The sequence below is a fragment of the Tenrec ecaudatus genome, chromosome X, assembly GCF_050624435.1.
Source record: "Tenrec ecaudatus isolate mTenEca1 chromosome X, mTenEca1.hap1, whole genome shotgun sequence".
Classification (NCBI taxonomy): domain Eukaryota; kingdom Metazoa; phylum Chordata; class Mammalia; order Afrosoricida; family Tenrecidae; genus Tenrec; species Tenrec ecaudatus.
The window spans coordinates 46,309,673-46,325,903 of NC_134548.1; positions in this window are offsets into that span (position 1 = coordinate 46,309,673).

The following is a 16,231-nucleotide window of genomic DNA, read 5'->3' on the forward strand; positions in this document are numbered from 1 at the left end:
CTGCAAAACCAGATGATCAATACTTCACCTTGGGCTAGGGGCTGTTGTACAAATGGCACCGCAGGTTCCATGTTGGGCTGCTATCCGAAAGGCCGGCCAATGGAACCCACCAGGTGCTCCTTGGGAGAAAGGAGGCCTGTCCTGTAAAGACAGGGCCAGTTCTACTCTTGTAGGGTTTGCTCTATGACCTGGAATCGACTCCGTGGCAGTGTGTACAAAAGTTTTCAATTGTCGGGTGTGTATTTTTTTTTCCTGAAAAGGAGTTAGTAAGCCAAATAAATTTGGGGAACCTTTGCTTTACAGGGTTTACTATGGCTGCAAACCTTTACAGGAACTGATGGCTTCCATCTTTCTCCCACAGAGCACTGGTGGTTTGAAGCACCCAACGGCGCCACCAGGCTCCCTTTTGTGATGAGGGAACTTTTCATGTCGAAGCCCTGACGGTGTAATGATAAAGCGCACAGCCACTGACCTAAATGTCAGCAGTTCAAACCCACCAGCTACTTTGTGGGAGGAAGATACTAGCAGTCTGCTCCCAGAAAGACTTCAGCCTTGGAAACTGAGGCAGTACCACCCTGTCCCAGGGCAGTCGGCGTCCATAAAGATTACAGCAGTGGAACTCTGTCCTATAGGCTCTCTGGTGGCATAATGAGCTAAATATTGAGCTGCCAACCAAACTGCCAGCAGTCCAAACCCAGGCAGTCTGCTTCCGCGGAGATTTTACAGCCTTACAAACCCCTATGGAACAATTCTGTCTGTCCCTACAGTAGCTCTATCAGTTGGAGTTGACTTGAGGGCCGCAGGTTTGGGTCTTGGTATTTAAAGTGCCATTTCTTGGTTTCAGTAGTCAGCAAAATAGAACTTGAGTCACAAAAACTAATCCTCTGTCCCCCTACCCCGAATTCTTTCATTACTCTTCCTGGGGTGGGAAGTGAAGAACCACGAGGACAACTTCTGTCCCCTGCGTCTCTTGACTATCTGGCTGTCCTAAGGCTAGTGCGTGGTAGCTGAAGATTGCTCATACAGTGCTGCCTCTTCCCTGCTACGTTCAACGTAGGCCACAGAAACAGCTGCCCCTCACCTCGTTTCTCCCCTCCCCCCACACACCCCATTGTGACAGCCATGTTTACTTCTCCCTAAAAGCACCCCAGTTTTGTTCAGTGTGGCAATGTGCTTTTCTAAGAAGGCTAGCGTCCCCTAGTTCCCTTTGCACCTAGGGAAACTTTGTTTCCCAGTGGTGGCCCGTGACATAGAGGTACAAATCCCTGTAATAACGAAAGTGCCCATTCCTAAACAAAGCTGTTTGAGAAGGCTTTTTGATTTCTTCTCTTCTAGATCTTGGAGCATAAGGCCCACGAGTGGAGGAAGTTGTCTATCTGTTTGGTAACCATGGTGGCATGGGAAGATGAGCGAGCCTGTGGCCTTTCTGAAGAGCATGGAGAACTCACAACCCCGGCTTACGCCGTCTTCCTCTCGACCTCTCGTGGCATGAGAAAAATAAACCTCTATGCGTTTCTGCCTCCAGTGCATGGTTTAATCTGTTTATTTGGCTTTAAAGAAGAGAAATGGGTTTTTTCACAGGTTACGAGGCTAGAAGTCCAAATTCAGGCATGGGCTCTAGAGGAAGTCTTGTTCTCTGTTGGTGCTGGTTCAGGGGCAGGGGGCTGGGTGGGGTAGAGTGGAGAGGAGCATTCTAGTGGGCTGCTTTTGGAACATTTGAACCAACACACAAAATGGGGTCCTGCACTTTTATTTTCGACCCCATATTCTATGAAAACAAGGAATCAATTTGATCTCTGACATTGGCTTTCAAATGAACATGATGCGACCCAGAGTGAGGAATACATTATTGCATTGTGATTTAGTATGCTCAAACACACAGAGACACTCATATATAACTGAATCAAAATGCAAGGGGAATTAAAGGCTTGTTCACACACTGTCATTGAGTCCATTCTGACATGATGGCTCTATAGGACAGAGTAGAACTGCTCCCTGTGGGTTTCCAAGACTAAAAAAAATTTTTATTGGGGGCTCATACAAATCATCACAATCCATGCGTACATCAACGGTATAAAGCACATTTGTACATTCGTTACCCTTATCATTCTCAAAACATTTGCTTTCCATGTAAGCCCCTGGCATCAGCTCCTCATTTTTCCCCTCCCTCCCCGTTCTGCTCTCTCTCATGACCCCTTGATAATTTATAAATTATTATTTTGTCATATCTTAGACTCTCCGACATCTCCTTGCACCCACTTTTCTGTTGTCCATCCCCCAGGGAGGAGGTTATATATAGATCCTTGTAATTGGTTTCCCCTTTCTCTACCCCACCCTCCCTGCACCTTCCCAGTATCGCCACTCTCACCACTGGTCCTGAAGGGATCATCCATCCCGGATTCCCTGTGTTTCCAGTTCCTATCTGTACCAGTGTACATCCTCTGGTCTAGCCAGATTTGTAAAGTAGAATTAGGATTATTGGGGAGGGGGGGGAAGCATTTAGAAACTAGAGGAACGTTGTATGTTTCATCGTTGCTACATCGCACCCTGACTTGTTCATCTCCTCCCTGCGACCCTTCCATAAGGGGATGTCCAGTTGCCTACAGATGAGTCTTGCGTCCTCACCCTGCACTCCCCCTCATTGACAATGGTAGGGGTTTTTGTTCTTTGGTGCCTGATACCTCATCCCTTCGACCCCTTGGGATCACACAGGCTGGTGTGCTTCTTCTATGTGGGTTTTGTTGCTTATGAACTAGATGGCTGCTTGTTTACCTTCAAGCCTTTAAGACCCCAGATGCTATATCTTTTGATAGCCGGGCTTCATCAGCTTTCTTTACCACATTTGCTTATGCACCCATTTTGTCTTCAGCGATCATGTCAGGAAGGTGAGCATCATGGAATGCCAGTTTAATAGAATAGAGTATTCTTGCATTGAGGGAGTACTTGAGTGGAGGCCCAATGTCCAAGACTAAATCTGTACAGGAGTAGAAAGTCTCATCTTTCTCCTATGCAATGGCTTGTAGTTTTAAACTGCTGACATTTCACTTAGCAGCCCAAACATATAACCCACTATGCCGCCTACTCTATTCACTTCCATCAAGTCAATGCTGTGGGTTTCTGAGACTATCATTGTTTGTGGGAATAGAAAGCCCAGTCTTTCTCCCAAGGAGCTGCTGGTGGCTTCAAACTGCCAACCATGCGGGTCACAGGTGAATGACCGAACCACTACACCATCAGGGCTCCTACTATGCCACCTAAGTGCAATCAAATAATTTTCAGTTCATAGCGACCCTATAGAAGTTAGCAGCCCAATGCCTGTCCTACAGTACCAAACAAGCAAACTCATTGCCACTGAATCAATTCCAACTCATAATGACCCTATAGAGCAGGATAGAACTGCCCTGTGGGTTTCTAAGACCATAAATTTTTATGAGAGTAGAAAGCCTCATCTTTCACCTCAGGAGTGATTGGTGGTTTTGAACTGCTCACCTTGCAGTGAGCAGCTCAACTTACAACCCACTACGCCACCAGGGCTCATCTACTTCTGACAAGCACCCTGCTATTAAGGAATGATTGTTATTTTGCTTCTTTAGAGTGTGTTAATGGTATTGCAGTTACTCTGTGGGGGCAGGCCTTACCATCTAGTGACACAGTCAAACTTGAACTCAGTGAGACTCCTTGTTTTTCCTGGTTCCAAAAGTTTTCCACCTTTAGCAGAGTGGAAATATTTGCATTTTCCTTCTCTGACAGGTTTCTGCCTCACACAGGTTTGGGCGTTCACAGGTTTTACTGTACACATTTACCAAGGAAATGAAATGTCTATGATTTGCTGCAAATCATCTGCCAGGGGTGGGGTGGGGTGGGGCAAGCGAATGGATCTGAGTACAGATAAAACAAGATTGGCAGTGAGTTAACAATCGTTAAAGTTGGCTGATGACACTTGGGTGTTTACTATTAAATTGTCCATGAAAAGTCTTTGAAAAGAGTCCCTTAGAATAAATTCCAAGGGCTGGTGGAAGACACCTTTCTATTGTTAGCAGCTCAACGCATAACCATGATTCCACCAAACCAAGCCCACTGCCATTGAGTCAATACAGACTCATAGCACCCCTATAGGAATGGGTAGAATTGCCCATGAGTTGCCCAGACTGTACCTGTTTACAGGCGCAGAAAGCCCTCATAACCACTACGCCACCAGAGCTCCTTAAATTGCTATGGATGCCTCTACACAGGTACACCTCTTGCCAAATCTGGTCACTTTATTGTCCCTACAGTGCCAAATTACAAGATCAAAACCAAGCAGAGAATATACATTACATGGTCATATAATTAAACAGTTATAATCCAAATATCTATATAACACCTTCTAAGTCAAGAAACAGGCCTTTGCTAGATACCCATCATCTATCCCTTCCACCTGCTGCTCTGCAGGAGTAAGATGAGACTTTCTACTGCTGTAAAGAGTTAAGTCTCAGAAACCCAAAGGGGAAGTTCTGCCCTGTGCTACAGGGCCCCTGTGAGTCAGAATTGACTCAATGGAAGTAAGTTTGGTTTTAATCTCAACCACAGGAGCCCTGGTGGCATAGTGGGCTATGTATTGCTATAACTCCAAGGTCAGCCAGTCACTCTATGGGAGAAAGATGAAGCTCTCTACTCCTGTACAGAGCTACAGTCTCGGAAACCCACAGGAGCAGTTTTTCTCTGTAGGGTCACTCTGGGTTGGCATCCACTCAGTGGCAGTGAGTGTGCTTGTTTTATTGAGTGATGTGAGTTAGGCTCTGGTGTGCTAACCATAAGGCCTGCAGGCTGTCTGTGCCTGAAAAGGTTTGAAGTCTCCCCAAACTCATCTGTAGACAACAGGACATCCCCTCAAAGAAGGGTCACAGGAAGGGATGAGTCAACCAGGGCACAGTCTAGCACCAATGAAACACACAATATTCCTCTGGTTCTAATAGGCTTCCTCACCCCCATTCCTCCCCCCCGCCCACTATCATGACCCCAGTTCTGCCATTCAGTTCTGGCTAGACCAGAGCATGTCCACTGGTACAGATAAGAGCTCTCACGACACACAGAATCCAGGTCAGATAACCCCTCAGGAACAGAACTGGGAGTAGCGATACCAGAGGGTAGGAAGAAAGTGCGGGGAGGAGCGAGGAAGGGGGAACCGATCATGTAATCCCCCCGCCCCCCGCCAAGGGAGAGGAACAATAGAAATGTGGGTGAAGAGAGACAGTGATTGGTGTAAGACATGAAAGCAATAATAATTTATAAATTATCAAGGGGTCACAAGGGTGGGAGGGAGGGAATAAAGAGGAGCTGATACTAAGGGCTGAAATACAGAGTGTTTAGAAAATAATGACGGCAACATATGTACACAAATGCTTGAAACAGTTGGTATATGGAATGTTAAAAGCTGTAAGAACCCTCAATAAAATGATTTTTTTTAAATGACAGTCTTAGAAACCGTATACGGTGTCACTCTGAGTCACACTCAACCGGATGGCAATGGAGTTTACTCTCAACCCATTCTAACCTGGAATTAAACACAGTGACAGTTATATAATATCCTGTCAACTTGCGAAGGGGTGGAGTCTAGCCTGTTAATCTGATGGCCTCATTTGGAGGTGCCACAGAGATAAATAGCTCACTGGAAGCCAGATATACACAGACTCTGCTAGTATTCTTGCTGACAAGCCACATGGAGATCGCTGATGGAACCAGAGTCCTGGAGCTGGAGGAACCACGTGGAAACCCATGCCAGTGCTGAGATGCTTCCACCACCACTGGACCCACAAGACATTCCACCCACAGGCCTGTGATCTTCCTGCATTTGGCATCATTGCATGTGTCCCGTGAGTCTGAAGAGGAAATTATACACTGGTATCAGATATATGGGCTAGTATCAGATTTATGGACTTGATCTGGATCAGGCTGGGATGTTTTCTTAATGTACAATTGCTCTTTGATATAAAATTCTTTCTTACACACATATGAGAGTATAGGAATTAGTTTCTCTAGTCAGCCCAGATTAACACAAACACTGCCCTAAGGTTTATTGTTCTTCCTGGCTTGTATTTGCTTTGTCTATTTCTTGGTTTCCATCGCTGCATACTATTCCACGAATACTACAATGTATTCTATTATTCAAATTCACTGTTATCGCTGGACATCTAGCATTTTGCTATTGAGAACAATTGCAAGCAAAGTCTTTATTATAGAGTTTTCCAGCAAAAACAACAGTACAGAAGGAGTAGTATAAATGAAACCCCATGGCCCTGCACAAAGCATCAATAATAATCAACATTTCAAGTGTGAGAGTTCTTCATAAAGGATACATATCAGAATTTCTGGAGGACTTTTGCTTAAAAAGCGCCTGCCTGTTAGCAGAGGCTTATATCTTCCCATGATGCTGGGTTCAGCGGAGCTTCCAGACTAAGACAGACTAGGATGAAAGGGCTGATGAGCCACTTCTGAAAATCAACCAATGGAAATCCTTTGAATCGCAATGACCTCCCCAACCAAACACGAGAGGGTGTAGGCATTGTTTTGCTCTATTGTGCATGAGTCACCATGAGTCAGGGACTCACTGCACAGGGACAATAATATAATTTCACAGAAGTTCCAGCCCTGTGCCCAGAGATTTTGTTTTATGAGTGTGGGAATGGAGTATGGGAATTTATAGCTTGACGACATTCTCCTCTAGACGTGGGCGCATCATCTTCAGCAGGAATCGCTATCTTAGTGGTTCCTCATTGACCTACGAGCAAGTCCCAGGTCCCAAATTCTAAGTTTTCCCCGAACCCTTCCTCAAGGAGCCCTGGTGGCCCAATGGTTGGCCTGGCTGTTACTTGAAAGATGAATGCCTTGAAACCATTGAGAAAAAGCCTAGCAATCCGCTCCCATAGAAATTGAGCCTCATTGCTCTTGAGTCTGTTTCAAATCACAGTGCAGACCCTCTAGTGCAGAGGCGAACTGCCTCTGTGGGTTACCAAGACAGGAATGTCTATGGAGAAGGGCCCTGCGGGGCATAGTGGGTGATATGTTGGGCTGCTAACTCCAAGGCCAGAAGTTTGAAACCACCAACCGCTCTGAGAGAGAAAGATAAGGTTTTCTACCCCCATGAAGAGTAACAGCCTTGGAAATCCACAGGGGCGGTGGCCATGAGTCAGAATGAACTCGATGGCAGTGAGTAAATGTTTATGAAAACAGACTGCCTTGTCTTTTTCCTGGTAAGCGTTTGGTGGGTTCAAATCACTGACCTTTGAGTGAGCAGCCATGTGCTTTAGCAACTGCACCACCAGGATGGCCTAGGAAACCCTAACGGTCAGTTCTACTTGTCACATGGGGTTGCTATCAGTCAGAATCAACTAAACATCACGCAATAATCCTTCTTTTTTTGAATTCTGGCTTCAGTCATCCTCAATCACGCTCATTTCTCCGAACCTCCCAGGTTTTTTTTCTCACATTCTGGCTTTGGCCCAGGGAGTCCCTGGGTAGTGCAAATGGTTCGGCACTTGGCTACTAACTGAAAGGTTGGCACCGCTGAAGAAAGGTGTGGCGATCTGTTTCCAAAAGGCCACAGGCTTGACAATCCTGTGGAGCACGGTTCTACTCTGAGACACATGGGGTCACCATAAGTTGGGATCAGCCCAATGACAGTGGGTTCTTATGTCTTTGTTGCTTTTGAACATGTTCTCGCTGCCAAAATCACTCCTTCCTTTCCCCTTCCTCCGGCTAATTCTCCTCCTTCATATCTCTTGCTATTGGATCAGTCAAGGAACTGAGAGGAACAGAAGCCCACTTGGCATGACTGTTTTAAACCTTTTATTATGGATATTTAAATTTGCTTACGATAAAAGGAATTTTTGTTAGTGAACAATTCCATGAGTTTTAACCCATGTGTGAATTTGTGTAACTGTCGCCACAATCAGGATACAGAACTGTCTCCTCGCCTCTAAAAATACTCCCATGGTATTTCTTTAATTCTTCATAAGTCATATCCACCCTTCTTCAGCACAATAGTAATGCCTTTCTCAGAATGCAATATAAATTGGTGCTGTTAGGTACCATCGAGTCAGAACTCTATGTACAACAGAACAAAACGCTGCTCGGTCCTGTGCCATCCTTACAATTGTCCTTGTCTTCGAACCCACAGATGCAGCCACTGTGTCCGTCCATGTTGTCGTAGGTCTTCCACATTTTCATTGCCCCTCTACTTTACCAAGCATAATGTCCTTCTCCTGGGACCGGTCTTTCATTACAATATGTCCAAAGTACGTAAGCTGATGCCTCACCATCTAAAGGGCAGTCTGGCTCTACTTCTTCCAAGACAGGTGTGTGTGCCCTTTTGGCAGTCCCTGGTACTTTCAATAGTGTTCACCAGCACCACCATTCAAAGAAATTGGTTCTTCTTTAGTCTTCCTCTTCCGATGTCCAACTTCCCCATGCCTATGAAGTGATGTGGAGAATAACATCGCTTGGGTCAGGTGCACCTTAGTCCTCAAAGTAACATCCTTGCTTTTCAACACTAAAGACTTGCTGCGCAGCAGAGTTAGCCAAGGCAATGCGTCATTTGATCTTTGGCTGCTGCTTCCACGAGCACTGAGTGGACCCAAGCGAGATGAAATCTTGACAACTTCAATCTTTCTTTTGCCATATAAATGGAATAATTGAATATGCTTAATTTGGGGATGACTTTCTTTCATTCAGCATAATACCTTTGCGATTCCATCATGTCGTTATGTACACTAGTAGACTGCTCCTTTTTTTTTCAAGTTTAGAACATTTTCTTCATTCTTTTTTTAGTTTTAGTTTTTTAACATTTTATTAGGGGTTCATACAACTCTTATCACAATCCACACATATACATACATCAATTGTATAAAGCACATCTGTACATTCTTTGCCCTAATCATTTACTTTTTTTACATTTTATTAGGGGCTCATACAACTCTTATCACAATCCATACATATACATACATCAATTGTATAAAGCACATCTGTACATTCTTTGCCCTAACCACTCTCAAAGCATTTGCTCTCCACTTAAGCCCTTTGCATCAGGTCCTCTTTTATTTTCCCCTTCCTCCCCGTTCCCCCCTCCCTCATGAGCCCTTGATAATCCACAGATTGTTATTTTGTCATATCTTGCCCTATCCAGAGTCTCCCTTCACCCCCTTCCCTGCCGTCCATCTCCCAGGGAAGAGGTCACATGTGGATCCTTGTAATCAGTTCCCCCTTTCCAACCCACTCACCCTCCACTCTCCCAGCATCGCCCCTCACACCCCTGGTCCTGAAGGTATCATCCACCCTGGATTCCCTGTGCCTCCAGCTCCCATATGCACCAGTGTACAACCTCTGCCCTATCCAGTCCTGCAAGGTAGCATTCGGATCATGGTAGTTGGGGGGAGGAAGCATCCAGGATCTGGGGGAAAGCTGTGTTCTTCGTCAGTGCTACATCGCACCCTGACTGACCCATCTCCTCTCCTAAACCCCTCTATGAGGGGATCTCCAGTGGCCGACAAATGGGCCTTGGGTCTCCACTCTGCACTTCCCCCTTCATTCACTATGGTATATATATATATATATATATATATATACACACACACACACACATATATACATTTTTTTTGCATGATGCCTTATACCTGGTCCCTTTGGCACCTCGTAATCAATCGCACAGGCTGGTGTGCTTCTTCCATGTGGGCTTTGTTGCTTCTGAGCTAGATGGCCGCTTGTTCACCTTCAAGCCTTTAAGACCCCAGACGCTATCTCTTTCGATAGCCGGCACGGCTCCTTTTTTTTTTTTTTTTTAGCACGGCTCCTTTTTAATGCTGAGTGGTATCCCATCGTACGGCTGTGCCATCCGTAGCTTATTCAATCACACGTTGAAGGACACTAGCATGGTTTACATGAGTACTACTGCTATAAAAAATTGGCGTAAATGATTTCTGGGAATATAATTATTTCTCTGAGGGTAGATCCCTAGGTAGAATTGCTGGGCCACTTGGTAAATGTGTACACAATGGCCGAACTGTCTTCCAGCGCAGCTGTACTCTTGTCAACTCCCACCAGTAGCGTCTCAGAGTTCCAGCGCTTCTGCAGCCTCACCAGTACTTGGAGTCGTCAGTGCGGTTTTTATTTTAGCCATTTGAATGCGTGTACTTGTGTCTCACTGTGGTTTTGTTTTGCATTTCCCTAATAGTTGAGCAGTTATTTAGGTACTTGTTTGGTATATAAAAAGGACATCAAAAAATTCATGGATAAGCGGAATTAAACCATAATGGCAAAACAAACAAACAAACAAACAAAAGTAATGGCATTTTTCAACAAAAGCCTTGGAGCCTCGTGCATCTTTATCTGCTGAGTAAGCAGGTTCTAAAACCCAGGCACTTGTAATGAGCAAAATGGCTGCCTCCGATCTAAAATAAACTTCACTTTGAATCAAACCGCAGCTTGGGTTAAAAACTGCTTTTGCTGCTCTGAAAAGACAATCCAGCTTCTTGCAAAACGTTGAATTGCTTGTAACCCAGAAGGGTCGCGATGTCAGCTTGTACAAGACATTCTTAAAGATGTTTGAAGAGACTGGTTGCATGGCTTCATCCGAGAAGAACGCCTAGGCTAACATGCACCAGGAGGTTAGGACATAGAAATAATTAATTTTAAGAACGGTAGTTTAACAACTCCCATTGTAACTTTTTGCGATGTACTCCATTTGGTTCTGTAAGCACATAGCCCTTTGAGTCCACTCAATAAAAACCTGTTCTGTAACTTGGGGCACTAGGAGCAACTGCCTGGATGCTGGTGTCTGTCTCTCCCTTCACACATCTCTGTTTTCACTTCTAACAGAAGATAAGACAGGTGCTTCATCACAGTATTGCTTTGATGAATTATCTGTTCAATTATTTGCCCACTTAAAAAATTGGGTTGTTTGCTTACATATTGTTGTGTTTTAAGAGTTTTTCATTTACAGTCTAGATAAAAATTCTTTGCTGGATAAGTGATTTGCAATATTTACTCCCAGTCTATTGTTTGTCTTCTTCCTCTTAGAAATTTCTTTGTCGATGAAAATTTTACAATTTTGATTAAGTTCAATTTCTTGGCTTTAATCTTTTATAGCTCAACTTGCGGTCTTATGTCTAAGAACTCTTCACCCAACTACTTAGGTCATTTTTTCCTATTTTTTTTTTTATGGAGGGTTTTCTCCCCCTTTCCTATGTTTTCTTCTAAAAGTTTTCCAGCTTTATATTCTACATTGAGGCCCAGGACCCATTTTGTGTCTCGGGTGGGAGGATTTTAAATGACAAATTCAATTTCTTTGTTAGATATCAAATGATCCCATTTACCTATTTCTTCTTGGGCAGTTGATGACTTACATGGAATTGGTCCATTTCATTTATAGCAACGTATCCTGGTGTCATAGTGGTTACTTGATGGGCTGCGATCCTCAAGGTTGGCTGTTTGAAAGCACCAGCCACTGCTGTTTCCGCAGAGTCAGTCGCAGAAACTCACGGGGGCAGTTCGACCAATAGTCACCACCAACCCTATGGCAGTGAATTCATCAGTTTTCTGACTCACTTATTGTCCTTGTAGCAGTCAGTCCCCAAGTTGCAAACATCTGGCTTACGTATGTACAATCCTTAGTTATGAATCAAGCCCTGTAAAACCTATTCTATTAAAACTTTGAGGTACATACAACAGTTCATAATAGCGAATACGTGCCACCACTTTGTGATATGCATCAAAACACTATTAGCATTACTACTGTATTATTACTTTAAAGTTACTTTGGTGTATCTGAAGCATTTCTTCCATTTTTTTTCTTCAATGTGTTTTATGCATAGAAATATACACTATTTACTAAGACAAACATTTGACTAACTGACATTAGATATTAACTATACCTAACTTTTCCAGTTTACATACAAGTTCAAATTAAAACCAGATAAAGGCTCTATACCCTTATTATCATTTTAATACTACAAACTAGCATATAATTCATTGATTTCTTCTGTTTTCTATGTTGTTGACGTTGGCTCTTATCTTTACTAGCCTCCCCCCGCACCTGTTTTTGTTGTTGTTGCTTGTTTTAGGTTTATTTTACTCTCCTTTTCTGGTTTTTAAGATAGACGTCAAAGTGATTGGCTTTAGCGACCCTACGTACAGCGGAAGTAAACATTGCACAGTCCTAGGCCGTCCACACAATTGTCACCTTCGAACTCACGGTTACAGCCACTGTATCCATCCATCTTGTTGAGAGTCTTCCCCTTTTCCCTGCCCTGCTACATCACCAAGTAGGATGTCAAGTGCGTGACACATCTTACTATCTTTACTTGAAGGAGCGCTCTGGCCCGACTTCTAAGACAGATTTGCTAGTTTGGGGGCAGTCCACGGTTCTTTCCATATGCTTCACCAGCACCCTCCTCCAAACACATCGGTTCTTCTTCAGTCTTCCTTATTCAGAGTCAACGTTCACCTGCATAAGAGGCCATGAGAAACACCGTGGCTGGGTCAGGTGCATCTTAGTCCTCAAAGTAACATCCTTGCTTTTCAACACTTTAAAGAGTTGTGCCGCAGACTGATCCAATGCCGTGCATCATTTTATCTCTTTACTGCTGCTTCTATGAGCACTGGTTGTGGATGCAAGTAAGATGAAATCCTTGACAACTTCAGTCTTTTCTCCGTTTTTCATGATGTTACCTACTGGTCCGGTTGTGAGGATTTTGCTTTTCTTTACATTAATTTGCAATCCACACTGAAGGCTGCAATTCTTGGTCTTCATCAGCAAGTGCTTCAAGTCCTTCTTACTTTTAGCAAGGAAGGTTGTGTCATCTGCATATCGAAGCTTGTTAATATGTCTTCTTCTAATACTCCAAGTCCAGATTTTCAGATTATTTGCTCAGCATACGGACTGGATAACCATGGTGAGAAATACAACACCTTTCTTGATGTTCAACCATGCAGTGTTCCCTTGTTCTGTTCACACAACTGCCTCTTGATCCGTGCACAGGTTCCTCATGAGCACGATGAAATGTTCTGGAATTCCCGTTCTCCTCAAGGTATCCATAGTTTGTTGTGGATATGGAAGGATTGGCAAGGGATTGGAGAGCACACATAACAAGGCACACAATCGAATGCCTTTGCATAGTCAATGAAACACAAGTAAACATATTACTGGCGTTCTTTGCTTTCAGTCAACATCCATTCAACATCACCCGTGATATCGCTTGTTCTATGTTCTTTTCTGAATCCGGCCTGAACTTTTGGCAGCAACCTGGCAATGGCCTACTATAACCATTATATGATCTCCAGCAAAATTTTACTTGTGTGTGATATCAATGATTTTATTCTGTAATTTCTGCATTCTGTGGGGTCACCTTTTTTTGGAATGGGTACAAATATGGATTTCTTCTAGTCGTTTGGCTAAATAGCTGTCTTTCAAATTTCTTAGCGTAGATGAATGAGTGCTCCAGCGCTTCCCCAGCTTGTCAAAACATTTCCATTGGTATTTTATCAGTTCCTGGCTAATGCTTTCAGTGTGTCTTGAAGTTCTTCATTCGGTACCATTGGCTCGTGCGCTTTTGCTTCCTCTTGAAAGGATGGAATGTCGACCAGTTCTTTTTGAGACAGTGACTCTGTGTATTCCTTCCATCTTCTTTTGATGCTTCCTGCATCATTCAATATTTTGTCCATAGGATCGTTCAATGGTGCAACTCAAGGCTTGAATATTTTCTTAAACTGAGTGTGTTCTTCCCTTTGGGTTTCGTAACTCTAGGTCTTTGAACATTTCATTATGATATTTGTCTTCTCTAGCTGCCTTTTGAAGTTTTCTGTTCAGCTCTTTCACTTTATTCTTTCTTCCATTTGCTTTAGCTACTCTGCAATAAAGAGCAAGTTTCGGAGTCTCTTCTGGCATTCACTTTGATCTTTTCTTTTTTTCTTGTCTTTTCAATGATCTTTTACTTTCCCCATGAATGATGTTCTTGATGTCCTCCCCAAACTCATGGGTCCTTTCATCATTAATGTTCAATGCATCAAAGCCATTCCTTTGTTGTTGTTAGTTAACATTTTCTTTATTACATATACAGACACGCACACCGATATGAGGGGGCTTCACAACTCATGGATCAAGTCTGTTCTTGAGAGAAATGGTCTATTCTATTTACTCAGAGAGTCATCACTTCTGTTGTCTTTTCTTCCTTAATCAAGTTTTGCACTTTCCCATGGTATTATTTCTCTTCTGTGTGAAGAGCTTTCTTTACCCTCCCTTTTACAGTAAGTAAGCTGGTGACATATTCTCTTAGCTTTCCTTCATTTGAAAATGCATCCATTTTATCTATATTTTTAATATAATTTTTGCTGGACATGAAATTTTGAGTCGACAGTTTTTCTCTTTCAGCATTTGAAAATGCTGTTTTGCTGCTTTCTGGCTGCATGGTTTCTAATGAGAAATATACATTCATTCGAATCGCCATTTGACTATTATTGATACATTGTTTTTCTTTGATCTCCTTTCAATAGTTTTCCTTTATCTTTTTTGGTTTTAATCACCCTCCAATCTCCTGGCAATCCTTCTGATTGGATGAACCCAATGGTCGTTAGAAAGGCAAGGGAGCCTGGTTGATGAAGTTGATAAAGTCAGCTTCTAAGGGCGTAGGAAGCCAAGAATGGAGTTGGGAGCTAATGAATAACAGACATGTAAGATACGTCTACCTCCTAAAATCCTTTCCGATTCAAATCTAGCTAAGTTCTTCTATACTGCTGTGGTAATTGCTCATCTATTTGGCTCCCTAGATGCTTCCCTGAAAAGCAGAACTGTGTCCTGTCCACTCTGTTACCCCAGTAGCTACTCAGAGATAACCCACAGAAAGGGTATGGGAAAGATGAAACAGGAAGACTAGGCCAGAGCCTAAATAGTCACAGGGACCAGTGTTCACTTAAGATTCTACTCCTGATCTGACCACCTGACAGCCCTTCACGGACTGAACACCCCACATTATTCCCATGCCTTCAGGTCTTTCCATTCTGTTCCTGCTCCTTGGAATGCCAATTCTGACCAGTGGTAGGTGAGATGAGATTGACAGAATATTGGTGATTATTGAAGGCATGTGATAAGAACATCGTGGTTCATTACACCAGTCTCTCTACGCTTTTGTCTGTTTGAAAATTTTAAATAAAAACAACATTTAAAAACAATATTCACAAAGGGACCAAACAACCCAAGTGTCTAACAACAGATGAATGGATAAGCAAAAAAAATATGGCATATCCATACAGTGGAATATTATGCATTCATAAAAAGGAATGAAGTTCTGATCCAATATGGATGGACCTTGAAAAATATAATGTTAAGTGAAACAAGCCAGACACAAAAGGCTATACCGTGTGTTATTCCATTTGCATGAAATATCCACATGCACAGAGACAGAAAATGGATTAGTGGTTGCCAAGGATTGGGAATAGGAGCCAATGGAGAGCAACTGCTAATGGAGATGGGGTTCCATTTTGGGGTTATGAAGATGTCCTAGTACTTGAGAATGGTGATGCTTACACAACATTATAAATGTATCAAATGCCACTGGGAAAAACGGTAAATGTTATGCTTTAAGTGTTTTTACCGGAATAAAAAACAAATGAGATTTATGGGGTACACGCTGTGAGCTAGGACTTTTGATGCCAGATGCTGTGAAGATACGGCGATGACCCAGTCAGTGCTGATTGAAAGGAGGAGGTGCTAGTTCCTTCCTCCCACCGGAAAATGACCCCACTGGTCATAAAACTGATGCCAGTCTTAGGTGGTTTGTCCCTGAATAATCATATCGGACTCATCTAGGATTCAGCCCCTGCCCAGGAGAAGGTTTTCTTGCCCCTCAAAGGGGACAATGCCCCTACACTCTACCTCAGTGGTGTTAGTCTGGATTGATAGAGAAACAAATTCACAGACACTCATATGTGTATAAAAAAGAGCTTTATAAAAAAGACTAATTGTATATTAAGAAAACATCCCAGTCCCGTCCAGATCAAATCCATAAGTCTGATATTAGCCCATATGTTCAATACCAGTCTGTAAATTCCTTGTTGTGCAACACATGCAATGATGCTGTGTGCAGGAAGATCACAGGCCAGTGGGTGGAAAATCTTGTGGATCCAGTGGTGGTGGAAGCATCTCAGCGCTGGTGTGGGTCTCCACGTGGCTCCTCCAGCTCCAAGGCTCTGGCTTCATCAGTGTAGC